Source organism: Haliotis rufescens, unplaced genomic scaffold (assembly GCF_023055435.1).
Source record: "Haliotis rufescens isolate VD_foot unplaced genomic scaffold, xgHalRufe1.0.p SCAF_4, whole genome shotgun sequence".
NCBI classification, from domain to species: Eukaryota; Metazoa; Mollusca; class Gastropoda; order Lepetellida; family Haliotidae; genus Haliotis; species Haliotis rufescens.
This window is the reverse complement of record NW_025964112.1, coordinates 19319149-19336050: the sequence shown is the minus strand read 5'-3', so window position 1 is coordinate 19336050 and position 16902 is coordinate 19319149. Positions and strand designations below refer to the sequence as shown.

General features: G+C 39.8%; 1 protein-coding gene across 25 annotated transcripts in view; it reads right to left on the bottom strand.

Annotated features, from left to right (window-relative positions):
* Positions 1–16902, bottom strand: part of LOC124132118 — a 239477-nt gene that overhangs the window by 184152 nt on the left and 38423 nt on the right. The window contains exon 1 of one of the 25 annotated variants that reach the window (XM_048382602.1): positions 4340–4389. The exons of 23 other annotated variants lie outside the window; for them this stretch is intronic. The gene's annotated coding sequence lies outside the window, so the exon portion shown is untranslated. Of the gene's footprint in view, positions 1–4339; positions 4390–16902 lie in introns of those variants that run through there. One more of the 25 variants, XM_048382608.1, reaches the window with a different exon arrangement.

Genomic DNA, 16902 nt, shown 5'->3' with positions numbered 1-16902 from the left:
TATGACATGGGGCCATGGTGGGTTGGGAGGGGTGGGAATGAGGGAGGGGTAGGTGTTTGGACGTCACGTGCACTATGAGTACAAATGAGGTGAAAATTATACTGATTACCAGCTTCTGAGAATTCACGACCACAACCATAATACTGTAGGAATAACCCAAAATGACAGATTAATGTGTTTCTCAAGAAGAACACTTCTGAGTGAGATAAACGTTTCATGGTTTACGATTAGGTTATCTTCATTAGATGTGATTTTGGTGCCGCTTTTGATATCCCCCGAGTGACATGTGGGCTTACTTTCACAGAGAACTGCGCAAATGCGTCTTAGATCTTTCCCACAGAGGAATGTTTGCACAACCACTGTCGATATTACAACACATGTAGAGGCTCTGGTCTAATGGAAGATCGTCATTTGATTACGCGGAATACGTATCTCGACATACGTACCGCAGTATGCGCAGAATTAAATTAAGTTGTGTGTATAGTATTTAAGAACATGCATAAGGACCCATAAGGGTGTCCTTTAGGACATGTGCATGGACAAAAGAGTTGGGCGTAAATAAGGACATGTGAGTGGACAGAAAATGAAGGAAATGTCCTAAATGTAGGACATGTATCTGAACATAAAGGCTGGGCATTTTCAAGGCGTTGTGGCAGAAGGAACGGACGTGATATAATCTCTCCATGGTTCATTTAATATGCTCAAAGAATGCAAAAAGTGGTTCACTTTACATAAAAGTACACGTTGACATGCCATGAAGTATGTTTGCGTTATCCACCCTTGCCCTGAGATTTTAATTGGGGGATATTTTCCGTGTGGTGTAAGGTCAAGGTGAGATTACAAACAATACCAGACTGTATATATTCTTTGGGCAAAGTACCGACCACCCTTAGCAGTACCATTGGGACTTTGTCAGTGGTCGGAGGCAGTCTGTCCAGGGAAGCCTCTCCACACTGTCTAGACAGCGTCTCCCTAATGCTACATATAATAAATTGCATTAAGCAGATACGATAACTGTGGGGTTAACGCGATTCAATTTGGTAACATATTTGCAGAGATAAGCTCCCCAAAACTATGTGTAACCGTACTCCTACACCAAAAACAAGGAAAAAGAAGTCCTTTCTAAATAATTGATGATAAACAAATGATGTCCCACGGGATGTTAAACAGCTACTTCTCATTTGTCAAGTTTTTTTCAGATGCAGAATGTGACATTTCATGTAGTTTATCACTGTACATCGCCAACTTAACATATCTATTAGATCGTCCACACATGTGTTTCAGAACACTACAATGACAGAGGATCTCTTACCACGACAGGAGAACAGGTTGGCTCATGAGAAAGTGCAGGTTAAAATAAGACAGCTTCACTGACCCGCTTCGAGTGCGCATGTACAACTGGCTTAGCCTCGTGTTAGACAAAACACAGAGGTTAATCGGTGCGTAGCCGGTGATGTTTGAATGGGTTTCCACTGAACCGTGAATGGGAGAGCCTGGTTAAAGGGTACTTTGTCTTGTTTGATAACTTAGTTGATTTGTCATCCGGAATCTCTCGGCCCAGTGAAGCTAGTTGTTACAAAAGCAACCAAATTGACACAGGGTCAAGTCAAGTAAAACAATTTGATCTGTTTTATCAATACAAAGGGGGCTATGCCACTTGACATTTGAAGATCAAGTTGATTGAAATAACACTCTGTATACCAACTATTGAATTGTATTGTGACTAAGACGTCTGAAGGTATGTGAGGGTTACTTTGATGTGTTTTCACGGTACCCTTGGTTTAATATAGGGATTATTCCAGCAGTTTAAGTGTACATGGTAAGCGAACAATTGTGAGAGCAAATAGGTCGAAAGATCAAGACAGATGTGATAAGAACCCTATACATGTCCATAGGACTAACAATATCCTCCCTTTTGTCTTACATGCGGCTTAAAGAATTACAGAAGAATAGTTTCAACTTCACATCTAGAATATATGGTAACCGCGGATCAAAGACTTTCCCATGTTCATAATTCAAGAAACACTTCCAGACAGTCCTATAAACCAACACTTTAAGCCATTGAACCATATATAGACATCTGGTGTTGTCATAAGTCTCAAACATCTAACTTTAGTGTTCAAATTTAAAGCAATCCTGTTAGTTCTCAGTCAAAGTTTTCCGCATTTATAAAATTTAGCATATGGGCTAAAGGGGTGCTTTTCTTATCTCGTCCTTTGAAAAAGGTTCAGTAAAAACAAAAAAACACACCGATGTTACCGATCTGATAACAACATCGGAACTGCAACACCGCATGTTCAATAATAATTATTTTCACCAAATCGTTCAACAAGTTGACTTTCTTGTGTCAAGTTGAATTCGTGTGTGGTTTGAAATGGAATATATAAAGCTAATCTCTGTGTATGTTGTGATTTCACTCATTTGACTAGGCTCTGCGGGGTGTTTAACAAAGTATACGTACCTCAACATATTTGTCTAAAATTAAACATTCATTGTTTTATGCGATGTCTGCAATATTACAGTTACATTGGCGAACCTTTAGCATATAATGTCAACCACAACCCATTAAATGATCCTTTTGAACACTCTTTATTGGTTCGAATTCCTTCATGACAAGCACAAGTAAAAGAGTACATATGCTTTACCTTGTTTTGTTATACGAACTGTTTATCGTCTATTTTTAACCGTGTTTGTCATTTGTTTTGCAGCATACATACGTTAACTAAATCGTGTAAACCCGTGACTAATATGTGTTTACATAAACAACAAACCGTCATAACTCAAATGTTGATCAAGCACAAATATTTTAAGTACGGATTGTATGATCAAGAATAATGATCTCATGGCTGTGTAAATGGTAACGACTTCTTTAAGACATGAGTGCTGGATTCAGAGGAAGTGTGAGCTAATTTAAAACACCAACAGCTGAACAAAAGAAGAGTACTGCATTGCTTAATAGCTACAAAAGTTTGAGAAAGTCTCGCATATCAACTATCCGTGAAACAATAAAATGATAAGTTGAAAAGGGTTTCTGTGTAGGGCAAGGCCTCCCAGGAAGGATATTTTATGCCATGACGAATTTCGTGCAGATGCGATATCCTTGAACATTGCGGTAGGTATTGGAATGAATAAGACATTTTATGCAACATTTAATAACAACTTTTACTTAATTGGGATAAATAGTGCTGTGATAGCGTCACTGTTGTCTTACAGACATTGAACTAGAAAACAATTTAAGTCTGTAATAGCTTTGCAAGTTTAGATTTTTCAAGGTTCGGACTGAAAATGGAGAGATTCTCTTGACCACTTTCTATTATATATTCAAATACTCTTTAACAAAAAAGTCTTAAAATGACTGCATCTTAGAGATAAAATATTAGCTTAGTGGGCCAGATATAACATGTGTGAGTGCGTGAGATGGTCTTCACACTTGTATTCCATGAGGGGAATCGAACCCGGGCCTTAAGTGGGAAGTGCGAACGCTTTAACCACAAGGCTACTCCAACGCCACAAGACATAGCAGAGGTTATGGAGGCCTGACATATCTGTCAAGGGGTGAGGCAGATGATGTAGTCGTGTTCCAACTTAATCTCGACATATTTCAACAATTTGGCCATTCGTAAAAAGAAGCAAAATGTCAGTCGTGTTGGTAAACATTCCTCAGCTGCTTTGAAGGACAAAAACATTCTAGTTATACACAAACATTTCGTATAACAACTGCTAGTTCTTGCTATATCCCAACAACAAATGACAGGCCGACTTGTGTTAAAACCTTTCTTTTGAACTCCCGGACAGAACTAATTACCTGTGTTTTTTGGTCGTGATTAACAGTGGCATTCCCAGTCCCGTGGAGAGGGAGCCTAATCTTGACGTCATACCAGTTGCATGGGTTCAATGTGTTTTCAGGTTTATTGCAGCGCAAATTGCGGAAGAACGTCCCAAGTGATACAGGTCATAACCACTTAATCCTGACATGGTGGTGTGTGTTCAGAATGAGGCGTGATGTTACATACAGTTACGACTGATTTTGCTAGGTTGTAATGCAGTAATGTAGAGTGCACCCAAGGGCTGCACGGCTATCATATTATATTGCTATCAGTACATTTGCACAACTTAATATTTAAACATCGAATCAGTTTTATATATATTCGGTACATATCGTCAAGATCGCTTGTTTCAGACAACATTACAGGATTTTTAAGCGCTTTATTAACAATCTATAACAATGAACACATGAAATACCACATATCAGCAAATACTTTACGTAGCCTATCCCGGAAAAATAGCAGTATGGCCTAAATTCCCTAAAGGATAAGCACTGTTTGTAACATCCACTGACCTGTATACAAATCCAATGATCGCCAATATCACCCAGTCACCAGTAGGAACGTCTGCCTACGACCAGACACCATCAGTAATGAGAGCAAGAGAAACGTTACGATATCTTGACCTCAGTACAACCGTTCAATAACAAAGCACAACTGAGACTTTGTGAGTCAACTAGCTCCCTCCTTACAGAACAACCCCACCCCCCACCAACCCCTCCCACTCACACACGCGACCTTCCGTCCCTGCGTTTAGCAGAGCGGGGTCAGTTCGAGACTGAGAGGAACAATACTAGGCCATTAAGTCATATGCATAGAGAGTTCATATATGCACGCACTAGGGATATTGCTGCCGGGCTTTGTAAACAATGTCTTCAAGTTTGTCAACAACCATTATATTGTAGACAAGCGTAAGTGACGAATACAATGTGTTCTTCGTGTATTGCTGTATTATAAAGGATAACGAAACTGTTGATATCTCAAACAATGCCCTTCGAGCACATGTTCTGAGGAAGCTGATTCATGGAATATGTTGTGATAAAACAAGACGGATACAGTAACTAGTTAAGAACAATGACCATTCTACTTGTAGTATTTGAAGAATAACAATATTGAAAATGGTTAACGCTAACTTTAATTTGGAAATTTAACATCAGGTACAGAAGCTCACCTAAACATGTATGCGCTTTCAGATTTCGCGTTAAATCACAGTTCCTTACTTCACTCACAATTACTATCTAATTGTTTCAAGACAACTCCCTAGTTAGTCTTATGAGAATGCCACATAACCATTAACTCATACAGGGTGAGATGAGCTGTTAATATTGTCAGAGAACCATTGAGTTCATTGACGTATAATTTACATAACACAACTGTATGTCGCAATCAAATTGGACGTCTCTGTGTAAAACTTGTCTCGTTTGTGTATGAGACTTGAAGAAGTAACGTTATGAAGCCCAACTGTGCAGATTAGTCCTCGTCCCTGTCTATCAACTAAACTGCAGCCGAACATAAGGAAACATAACACACGAAAGCAGGGAATATAACATGTATACCAAACGACCGAGAAGAACAGGCTGCGGACACCTAACTTGCTCCGCAATTTTATTACTGAGGTTTCGTTTAAGTAGCAATCAACGTAAGAAGACTTTGAAACCCGACAGTCAGCACCAGTTTCCGTTAATTAGGCTTTAAAACAGTTTTGGGCGTCAGTTTTCAATACATATAATGTGTGCAACAGTGTTTGTATATTATCTCATGGTACATCACCATTTGAAGGCATAAGGCATTGGGTACGCCATTGACGCCCTATATGGGGCAGCACACTACCATTCGGTGCTCGGTCGATGGCTTCTGACGGGATTTAGCACGAACTCTTGTAATCATGATGGCTTTTGCTAAAAGAAAAAAATGAAGGCGGGGTTCTTTATCTAAGTGTCTCTCCAGAAAGCTAGATAGTAATATGTATATTTAGATACTCAAACTGTTCTCGAGGACGGCATTGGGAGCATTTCCATGTCTGCACCCTAGGTGGCGTACCAACAAAGGTAGATAACACATCGTACATCACAGCATATCTCGTATGGCTTGTCATATTTAGCGAGATTGGCTTGACTGCTGCTGCAGCCGCCCATATAATTTGTACGCAAATGAATGATTAAAAAAATATAAAAGATTTTTAACACTTACGGTCATAAGAATGAACAAAGCACAAAAATGATGGTTTGTGAAAAGCTGAATTGTGTGGGATTGGCTTGTTCATCAATGAGTTAATTAGCATACTTATCTGCCCGTATCAGATCACGGCGAAGTATTCATTATATATAGCTGATGTGGAAATCATGACGTAGTAGTATCATAACAAGAGAGAGACCTGTCCATGGGGAATGCAGTCTCCGCCCATATGTGCTGTCTGAACTGATGAAAGAGCACCCCAGCATTAGCGGACGATTTCTTTCGCAGAAGATGTTTCATCAGTGTTTCAACATTCAAGACCTTGGCAGAGCTTTCAAAACGTATAATGGTAGACGTGTGGAGGACATTTCCAAAGATTGATGCATCAGTTCCAAAATTTATGTCCGATTCAATTCACTATTTTCCCGTGTGTTTTCAGGTTAGCAGTTGACTTGTCTTTGCACGCATTTGTGACGGGTGCCACGGTTGAGACAGGATACGCTCACTTTTTCGCGAACACCTGGTATCATCACTATTTGATAGTGATTCAAAAACACTTGACATAGTCGGAACTTCCAATTATAATGGAAAGGGATTTGTCGCTTCTGTTCTAATTGTGAAGCGAGACTGGAAGGAATCATCTAACGTCGAAGAAACTAGGAACGCTGCTTGCATAAGATCTCTCGAAGAGTGCTTGCTTTGGCCTCTTTTTGTATGTCATCATCTGTAGGGTTATTTTTAATATTATGAAATAACAAAAAACAACTTTCATTGTGGTCTCTTAACATTTCAAGGTATGGTCGGTTGATTGAAAAAACATGTCAAAGGTGAAAGAAACGTGTTGTGTTGTCTCTGAATTACTTCCTTTTTTCGGCGAGATTGAACTAATATCAATATTAGTTTCTTAAATTGGTGAAAATTTGGAGTCAATCCGTTAACAAAGTAACGGAAAAAATCCAACACGAAATGGATCATCAGCGTTCGTTTTCATCTGCCGATTTAACACCAGTCCTTTTCAGGTTGACATGTTATAATATTTCCTGAGGGGAAACGAACATTTTGGTCAGATGCAACACGCTCACGGGTAATAAATGAGCATCCAGTATGTAAAAAAACCAGTCACTGCATAGGCAATGTGTGAGAAGTAATTGTCAGAGTCACATAGCACTTTCAGTCTGCTTAAGGAAATTTGATGAGGCTAGATAATTAATTTTGGTCTAGAAAACCATCTTGGATGTGGAACAGCATTTCCTCAATACAAATATTTCGGCACTTGAATTTAAAAATGAACCTAAAATATATATCCTCTTAACATGACGCAAAGAGGGAGACTTTGAGTACATAAACCACACCGAATTGTTAAACAGCCCAACGTAAAAACTGTTCTAGGACCACATTCCTGCGCTAATGGATCCTATTATTTAACGACCATAACATCTTGTACCGAATACACTAAACAAGACAGTTGTTTTAATTAAGTTGAAGGTTTGAAGAAAGTAGTTGCCTTTCTTGGCACTGACAAACCTGGCGAAACGAAATTGCCTTTACTTTATTGAGCTGCACGTGTACACGTCACTGAAATGACGCAAGACATTAACCTCCAAGATCAGCTATTCACATAGAAAGTAGTTACTGTTTTAAACGTATACACGCTTAGACTGTAGACACTGACATCACCTTAACGACCAGTATACCTTTGTATATGTCATAACAGGGACGGACGTTTGTTTGCCTTCTTATCCTTAAGTTTTTAATTATCGTTTGTGGACTGTTGCTTCCAAAGATTTTAAAAAGTAATTCTTGAACAAAGAATGTGGAGAATAATGTCATTTTGAAACCAGGAAGTCACAGATGTTCGACGTCGGTTCCAGATACCTGTGAATATCGATGCCTTTAAGGGGGACTGCGCTCGGCTTTGGACTTCCATCCAACGTATACATACAGTCATATATGTATACTACCGACAAAAAGTAAGGGAAGTGATGACAATGAAGGTGTATTTACTTTGTTACACAGTGGTTTTGGTTGGCAATATGATCTCCGTTATCTGTCTTAAAGATCCACCACCCCAAGGCCCCTCTGCATAAGGACCAGCACTGAGCCTGTTAATGGAATGTCATTTTGTGACTTGAAACTCCACAATCTCTGCTCAGATCCGAGCACATTCTGACCACTGGAGGACATTGCATATTGACGATAGATATCTGTAAAACTTGATCAACCTACGTATGGTTGCCCTTTGTATTTTCCCTAGCCCGCCATTCCCTTTGAAGAGCAACCAAAAACTGTGCTGAGTCTCTGGCATACACTCTTCGCCCGAGAACATCACATACATGCTCTATTGGGGACATCTCAGAGGACTTAACTGGTCAGTCCAATTTCCGTATGCCTTCTCGTCGGAGATAATCGTTGACGATAGACACGCATCGTCATCTTGTAGTTCAAAATGTCTGCCGACATTCTAGCGAATGGAACAACGACGGGACGCGAATTTTTCGTCAACATATCACATTCGCAATAACTAAATCAGTTCGATTGTCATGTGTGATATAACCATACACCATGACACTACCGCTCCCGTACCGATCATGTTCCTCGCCCACCCCAATCTTTGCCGCCTTTGGTAGGCTGTCAGGGTCACATCCTTCACAGGATGCCTTGCTTTCAGTCGGGCTGCGGGGAGCCTATCGAATGTCTAGGAGGCATTTTAGCTCAATTCAGCTTAAGGCGCGCACACTTTAGTTTCTGAGTGCACGTGTATTACGTGCTGTTCGTGCATGATGTGAAATTTCAATGTGATTAGATGTTGCATTCAGATGCAACGTGATGTAAATGTACACTTAAACGGTAGCTACTTTCAAAACATCTGTTCCCAGTGTTTCGTGCAATCAAGGTTATCATGAGCACCAACCTGATAGCCAACGTAAATTAAAACTTTAGTTTTGCCTATAAACAATGTAACCATCTTGTGACTTGAGTCAAACATGGCCGAACCTAGTTCCCTTGTAATGAGAACCCGGAAGCTGTTCCAGTTTACATCCTTACGTGAATTAAGTATGACATTTATCCTCCGATTACACGTACACGTCGACTTATTGAAAGTTAAGAATCTATTTTATGATTTCATTCCTTTATACTGTAGATGCACCTGATGTTGGAAAACGAGTCTGAAAGCATGACATTCATACCCAGTCCTGCTAGAAGATATCGGATAAAAAACAATGCCAGCAGGCCTCTGGTTGAAAATATGCACGAGAAAATATCTCTACACAGCATGCAGCCAGTAGGATGAGAAAACTGCCGAGAACCAAGCTTTATGCATATATAACTGCGACTTCCAAATTCATAACACTCTCTATTGGGGAGTTGCAATAGGGTTTTAACGTCATTTGCAAGATTATCACACTTAAATAGCAACGTGCATATGGGTGTGTATGTGGTTGTTTGTACTAACCCGGACTAACGGCGGTTTTACAGTGCTAGCCCACTTAGATGCTATCCTGCAATTCAACATGGATACCCAACTCAGACACAGTATGCTGACTCCGAGCCAACCAGTCCTCTTATCCCCACAATGCCGACCGTGAGTGAATGAGGCTGTGGTGTTAGAATTAAACAGACTTACCAATCATACACAAATGAATACTAGGTATGTGTGTGAAGATGAAATATTTCTCTCTAAGATTTTTAAAAAACAACACCTATAAGCCCTAATAGATTATTATTGATAGTTACAATATGATTGAGTAATTGTTGCAAAGTGAAACGTATTAAAATGATGTATTGATGGCATGTTTATAGCTCAGCTGACTGAAAGTCAAGTGAGCTTATGTCGAGGCCTGTTTATCCTTCGTCCGTCGTAAACATCTTCTCCCTAGAAACTACTGAAAATGAAGCTGAAACTTCACATACTTGTTTCCACCAATGATAACACCAGTGAAGACACATTTGTTCAAGAGGTTCGAAGTCAGTTGTGGTGGCCATATTGAAAAACCTATTTTGGCCATAACTGAGTCATTTTTGTTCAGGATGGAATGAAATTTGATATGTGCAGTTAGTGAAGATGAGCATATATGTTGATTTGATCTTTGACCTTACTAAAAAAGTTGAAAATTCTTATGGCCACCAGACAATCCATGAGTATCGATCGACGCATTTGGGAGTGAGTGAGTGAGTATGGTTTTAGCAATATTCCAGCAATATCACGGCGGGGGACACCGGAGATGGGCTTCACACATTGTACCCATGTCGGGAATCGAACCCGGGTCTTCGGGGTGACGAGCGAACGCTTCAACCACTAGGCTACCTGGCCGCCCCCGACGCAATTGGAAGCCAATGACATGCATCTACCAAGTCAGCCAGCCTGACCACCAAATCCAGCTAGTCGCCTCTTACAAGCATAGTCGCTTTTTACGACATGTGTATTTCCCGTTTTATGTGTGATATTTTGAATTTTCTTACCTTGATTTGATCTCTGCACTTCGACTATACTGTGAGCTGAAACGTCTTATGGCGCCATTACACGGCCATTTGTTTACGGCCAATGTTGTACATGTGTAGTTAGTAGAGGGTCTGAACGTATATGTTTCATGTTTTGCTATATCTAAAAATTCGAACTTTATTTGACCACCCTTCTAAATTCGCTTGAAATAGATATTTGGCTCTGTAAGCTTCTTCTCCTCTGTAATTGGTAACAGAGCTGAACATTGGCCCTTATTTTACTCCTTAAAATGATATCATGTTTTGCTCAAATCATTAGATTATAGTGTTAGGTTTTAGTTCTCAGTGATTATGCAGGAAATTTGAATAGTATATTTGAAAAGCAATGCTGACAACAATTTTTGTTAATCAACTGTCTTTTGTTGACTTGATAAACTGTTGACTACTTATACAGGTGAGCTACAGTGCCGTGACACTATTGTTAATTCAAATCGTGTTCTCGCTGTACATGGCTGAACAAATACCGATTATACGTTATATTTTAACGTCTTCGCCCCAATAAAATGGACATAAACCAGACTCTGCACCTTTAATCGTACCAGCCTTGTCAGCGGTGATGTCGATCAATCTTCGTCACGTATCACCTTAACATCAAAGGCAACGGATCTGAATACATATACGACTCTTTGGTTAGAACACACTGCTGCATCCGCACCCTCTACACGTATATCATATATTACAATAACAAGATAATGCAAACACAAGTATATTACAACAAATCAGAACATTAATCTGATGTAGAACCATAAGGATATTCATTTCAAACTTTTATTTAAAATGATACGTTTTCTTAAGAAACACGACTGTAGATTAACATTTGGCATTCCGGTGTAGGGGGCGCGGCGCGATGATGGAGGGAGAGTGTTTGTTGCGTGACGTCTCGAGTTGGGTGTAATGGAGAAGAGGGAGTGAACAGACATCTGAAATTGACGGACACGTTGAATCGGGTTTTTAAGTTTAGTTATACAGGTTTTGATCTTTGTAAGAAAACGTGTTGAATTCCTGAACATACAAAAAGAAACAAGTTATGTATGATGTTGAATAACTCCCCAGTCCATCCCAACCCGTAGTAAGGTTACATGAATGGACTCTCTTTCTAATCCTTATTTTGCGAAATACAGTCCTCACTTCTTTAAGCCCCTGTCGACCAAAACCTTGTTGCTTTGTGCCACACACAGGACATCATATAATGGTTTTGAAGTATGCTTTTGCATTCTGTCGACCAAAAAGTTGTTGCTTTGTGCCACACACAGGACATCACATAATGGTTTTGAAGTATGCTTTTGCATTCTGTCGACCAAAACGTTGTTGCTTTGTGCCACACACAGGACATCATATAATGGTTTTGAAGTATGCTTCTGCATTCCAATCAGAAGATAAAGCGACTTCGACGGGGTGGTAAAGTCATTAAAATCCTAACGTGTTTATTTTTTTATCCCTATGTGTTGCGTGGAGACATACTTCCTTAACAAACAATAATCAATAGAGAATTCATCAATGTATAACTTATCGTTTTTTGACGGTATACAAACACATGTTAGTGAGGCGCAATAGAGCTCCTAGCTGGATAAGTCTGTATGCTGCGACAGAGCATGTAATCAGTAGCACCAGTCAAAAAGCAGAAACTATCTCAACACCTCTTGACCTCGCGTGGGCGGGGGTAATGGGCGTTGCAAGCACAAAGTTACTGGTCCAAAATCCCCATTGGACCCCTGTTCTCGCGGGACATGTGTGAAAACAATCAACCCATCTTTAACCATCACCAAATAACGTTGTTTGAGAGAGCACCGTCACGTTATGATGACAAGGTCGGACGTCTGACGAGACGCATCTCCCATAATGACCTGCACTTGGAGGGTATTTCTCAGGCGGTTGCGCACTTTCATTTCAAACTGTGATTTCTATTTGCCTTTTACTGTTTCTTAACTTCTTTGTCACTTAAGAGTGAGTGAGTCTGTATGGTTTTATTCCGCCAGTATTTCAGCAATATAACGGCGGACGACATCATACGTTTTGGGGAATTGAATCACAATGCTGCCTCGCTGGTTGTCCCTGTTTATTGCAAATTCTTACTGAACAATAGAAGCTAGTTTTTCGATAATTCATTTATTTAGACATACCAGCTTCATAATTGACACTGGCCCGTCTATGATAACGGTATTCCAGTACGTAGGTCAGTGGTACTCTAAATTCCATCGACACGGCCGTTTCCATAAGATTAGTCGATCGATGTCATGTGCAAAGAAAAAGGAAAGCCAATCAGAATCCTGGCTCTATTCCTATCATTCATTTTAGGTTCAAACACATATAGCAAATAGTTCATCCAGCTGATTGATATATTTTTCGTGCGCTAAGACCAAACACAGTCAATAAAATAGACACAAAAAGAGATAGCACAAGAACCACACGAGTGGTCACGAATCTATCAATCTAAAAACCGGATGCCAGTTAGACACCAACAAATGTCAAAACACTTCATAATAAACTTGCCATCCACACGGAACGAAACTATCATCATGCTAGACTGGTAAGTGGTAAACCCGACCTGAACTCAAAATTCAATCCTTTAATGTTTACCATTGAGCAAGGAAGCTTAAAGTCTAATCAGACATTTCGGTTTTCCATCTGGACTGGAATGTGTTGTGAGTGGACATATGCGCAAAACTGTTACCCTGATGACAGCTTGGTACTATTCTTATACCGTACATGACATAGCTGTCAAAATATTCAGCTTCATAATCATGCACACAGGGCCTCACCATGACGTGCTCACGAAAACCATTCCAGCTATTTACAAATATATGTAGATGCTGGCGGTGCTTTTCAATCATGGCTACCCAATAGTTTGATGGCAACACGCAACTGTCTTCTCGGTCTGAGATGCTTCATGAACAGTAACCATGTGGGACGGATTGTTCTGGATCCAGGTAAATGACGATGGTCTGTAATAATGGAGCCTGGACCAGAGAATCCATTAATTGATCAGGAACATCATCCACGCAATTGGGAGACGATGACATGCTTCAACCAAGTCGGCGAGCCTGACCCCCGGACCCGTTAGTCGCCTCTTACGACAAGCACGGTATGCTGAAGATCCATTCTCACTCGGATCTTCACGGGTATGACAGTCCGGTGGCCACCTCTTACGACCAGCAATATGTATGTCGCTTTGAAAAGTGTTTAGGTATTTCCTAACATAACAGTTTAGTGTGCGTGACCAACTCAGAATCATAATGAAGGCAATTCGAACTAACGATGGTAGGATCTTGGAATTCGTAAGGTACACAGGATGTCAAACATATCAAGTAAAATAAAGAGCATAGACAGGCCTTCTGTTGGCAATGGCGTCCTTAAATTATACCACCACTAAGTAAAATAAGAAATATGAAGTAGTAAACATGACCAAACGTCAAATGACGAAGTCAGAATACTCAAGACGTGTACATTCATACGGACCAGTCCATGTGAAATGTTTCTGTTGACTGTGTCTTTCGGTTTTCATCAGCAGCCTAATTGATTTCATTATCCACATTATTACCCACGTGGTACTACGAAAACAGGTATCACAGAAAACTGTTATGAACATTTGTGTCACAGCACTTGCCATATACCCGAGGCAAGGGCGTTAACTCACTATAAAAATCCAGTTTCCACCCTTGCCGAACGTTTTGGCTGGTCTAAGCATAATAGTCCAATCACAATCGCGTAACGAACTAGACACCCGGTTCGTAAACAACATGTATTTCAACGTGCAGTCGACTGCAGGATTTGCAAAACATATATATTGTCAACTGGGCGTCAATAGATATTTTGCAAATCTTTTAATGTTTTTAATCAAGGTGCTCACGTGATTTGATACTATTCGCGAGGCAAGGCCCGTTTTATTAAAAATATAGATCTTGAGTACCGATCAGATGGTCTTGACTGGACACCGCCATTTGTTTGAAGCAAGTGGAAGTGATATGAGAAGTGGAATCTGATTAGTCAATAGGAGGGACATGGAAGGGACATAACTCATAATAGCCACTGGTTGCGCTGCGATCGAGCCTGAAAATTCCAGCCAAGTTCCACAAGGGTGGAAACTCGACTTTTGTAGTCAGTGAACGCCCTTGCCTCGGAAAGATGAGCACTTGCATGGAATTTGACTGGCTGATGGGCAACATTTGATCTTTGTGGTACAAGTTTTGATTGATTGATTCACTCATTAATAAGTTTGATTCATTGAAACAAAACTATATTTGCCTAATGTAAAATAAAGTGTTTTTTGTGCCTATAGACATAAAGTTGACATGAAATGGAAAGCACCTTTAGCATTCTATAAATATGTTCAATAAATTAGACATCCCTCTGCCTGCTTATGTCAGTTTTAACAGGTTAACTTACTGCTATTTGTTTACATGCAAAGATTCATGTAGGAGGTTAACTAATTAATTATATATTTGCATGACTGAAACGCCCTTCCGGTCTCCCCATCATTAATACAGGTGTACGTTTAGTAGGTAACTAACTAAAATATGTTCACATGTTGAGTGATTTCCATCCTCTAAACCCACCCTCATCATCACCAGCAGGTGCGTAGCGCGTGGAGCGAAACAAGCAACCTTCACAAGGACTCCTTACAGCTTTGTGCAAGCTCTGCAGTTTTTCACTTTCACAACTCCTCATATTACTGGTAAGTTAAGGGTTTATATAGCGAAATAAAGTTTCGGTTGCAGCAAACACACCCAGACCCGTCCATCGAGATCCCGGGAAACTGTGCTTAAACTATACGAAAATTCAATGGATTTCTGCAAGAAACCCTGAAGAAATCCTATTTAAAGAAAGACCCTGGGGAAGGAAGCGTGAATATAAATGAGTTTTTCTTGTTTTTTAAGTATTACCATTAAAACAGATTGGGAAAAGGGGTTCTTGTTATGTATATCCCTTATGGTTAATGTAAAAATAATATATTTTGCACTATATTTCGGCACTTGTCGTGGAAAGAAACGATCCCGATCATGCGTACCCTAAATTCATTTCCGAAGCTCGTTGTGCTGGGAAAATGACAGACCTTCCAAGCAAAACTGTGACACTGATGAGAATGAATTAAATTTATACACTTCGTCAGTTGTTTGAAGTCTCAAATTGTTTTTTTTAAGTTCCGTGTTAAAATGATGCTGGGAATATTAGAATTCTTGAAGTGATAGAACCCACAATGTCGCTTAACACGTGTTTTCCCTATTACAGCTTCAAAGAATATATCAACTCATTGCGTCACTAATATAGACTAACTTTTACAACACCTTTTCTTCACGGCTGATTGTGTTTCCAAATTCCAGCCAAACTTTGGTCCATGTTTATCCTTAAAGGGTGTGGAGACCCGGGCATGTCGGTACTGGGCGGTAGGGTATGCCAGTACTTAAAGATGCCCTACACGAGTAGCCCATTTCTAAAAAGCCCCCCCCCCCCCCCCCCCCCCCATGAAATGATATAACATTGCTAAAACCATCATTCACAGAACTCACTCAATTTCTACTTCTCCTCCTAATCAACTAAACTCAAGCAGCACATTTCTTTTGTTTAAGTTTGGTTTCAAGATGTTTTCAGCAACAAAAAATTACATAAATGTGATGAAGCACAAGAATTGTTGACGAAGTCGAGTAATGTTTGACAAAAGGATGGGTCATCTGCATCCATGCGAAACTCAAGAATTATTGTATTGCAGTTTGCAGCTGTGACTCATTCTTCCGGTCATGTTTGCCAACACTCGTGACTTAATAGTTAACACTTTAACCCAGGAGTAGTTAACGGTACCGGTATAGCCTAATTACCGTCCTTGTATACAGGCACGATGTCCATCGGTGAGTGCATGTTTCCGATGCTAACAATTCTCTTCATATTACATCACTGACATAGAAATATTGTGTAAGCTGTGCAGAAACAAGATACCAAAAACGCACCCCACCAAACAAAATGTGATGATAAAATCACAGAAAAGTAAGAAAACATAAAGAATTTACCTGCATCAACAGATAATATATAATAAATATCGTTGAAAACATTACAATACAACAATACATAGATATAAGGAAGAGAATATATGGATGTCAACTTCTTTTTATGAGGAACACAACGTGTCGGAGTATATGCTTCACCTGATGAAGGAGTAAGCATATAGTCCGAAACATTGTGTTCCTCATAATAAAGAAGTTGACATCCATATTTCTCTTCCTTATGTGTATCACTTCTAAATGCCTTTTAAAGATCTAATATGAATTATATGAAATCTGATATCGCACATTTGAACTGTCGTGAGTGACTGTTCTCAACAATATTCCACCTATGTCATGGCAGACTGAAATAACTGAGTGAGTCAAGCAAACCAATGATAGATTGCATGGGCAAAAAATCACCATGGTATCAT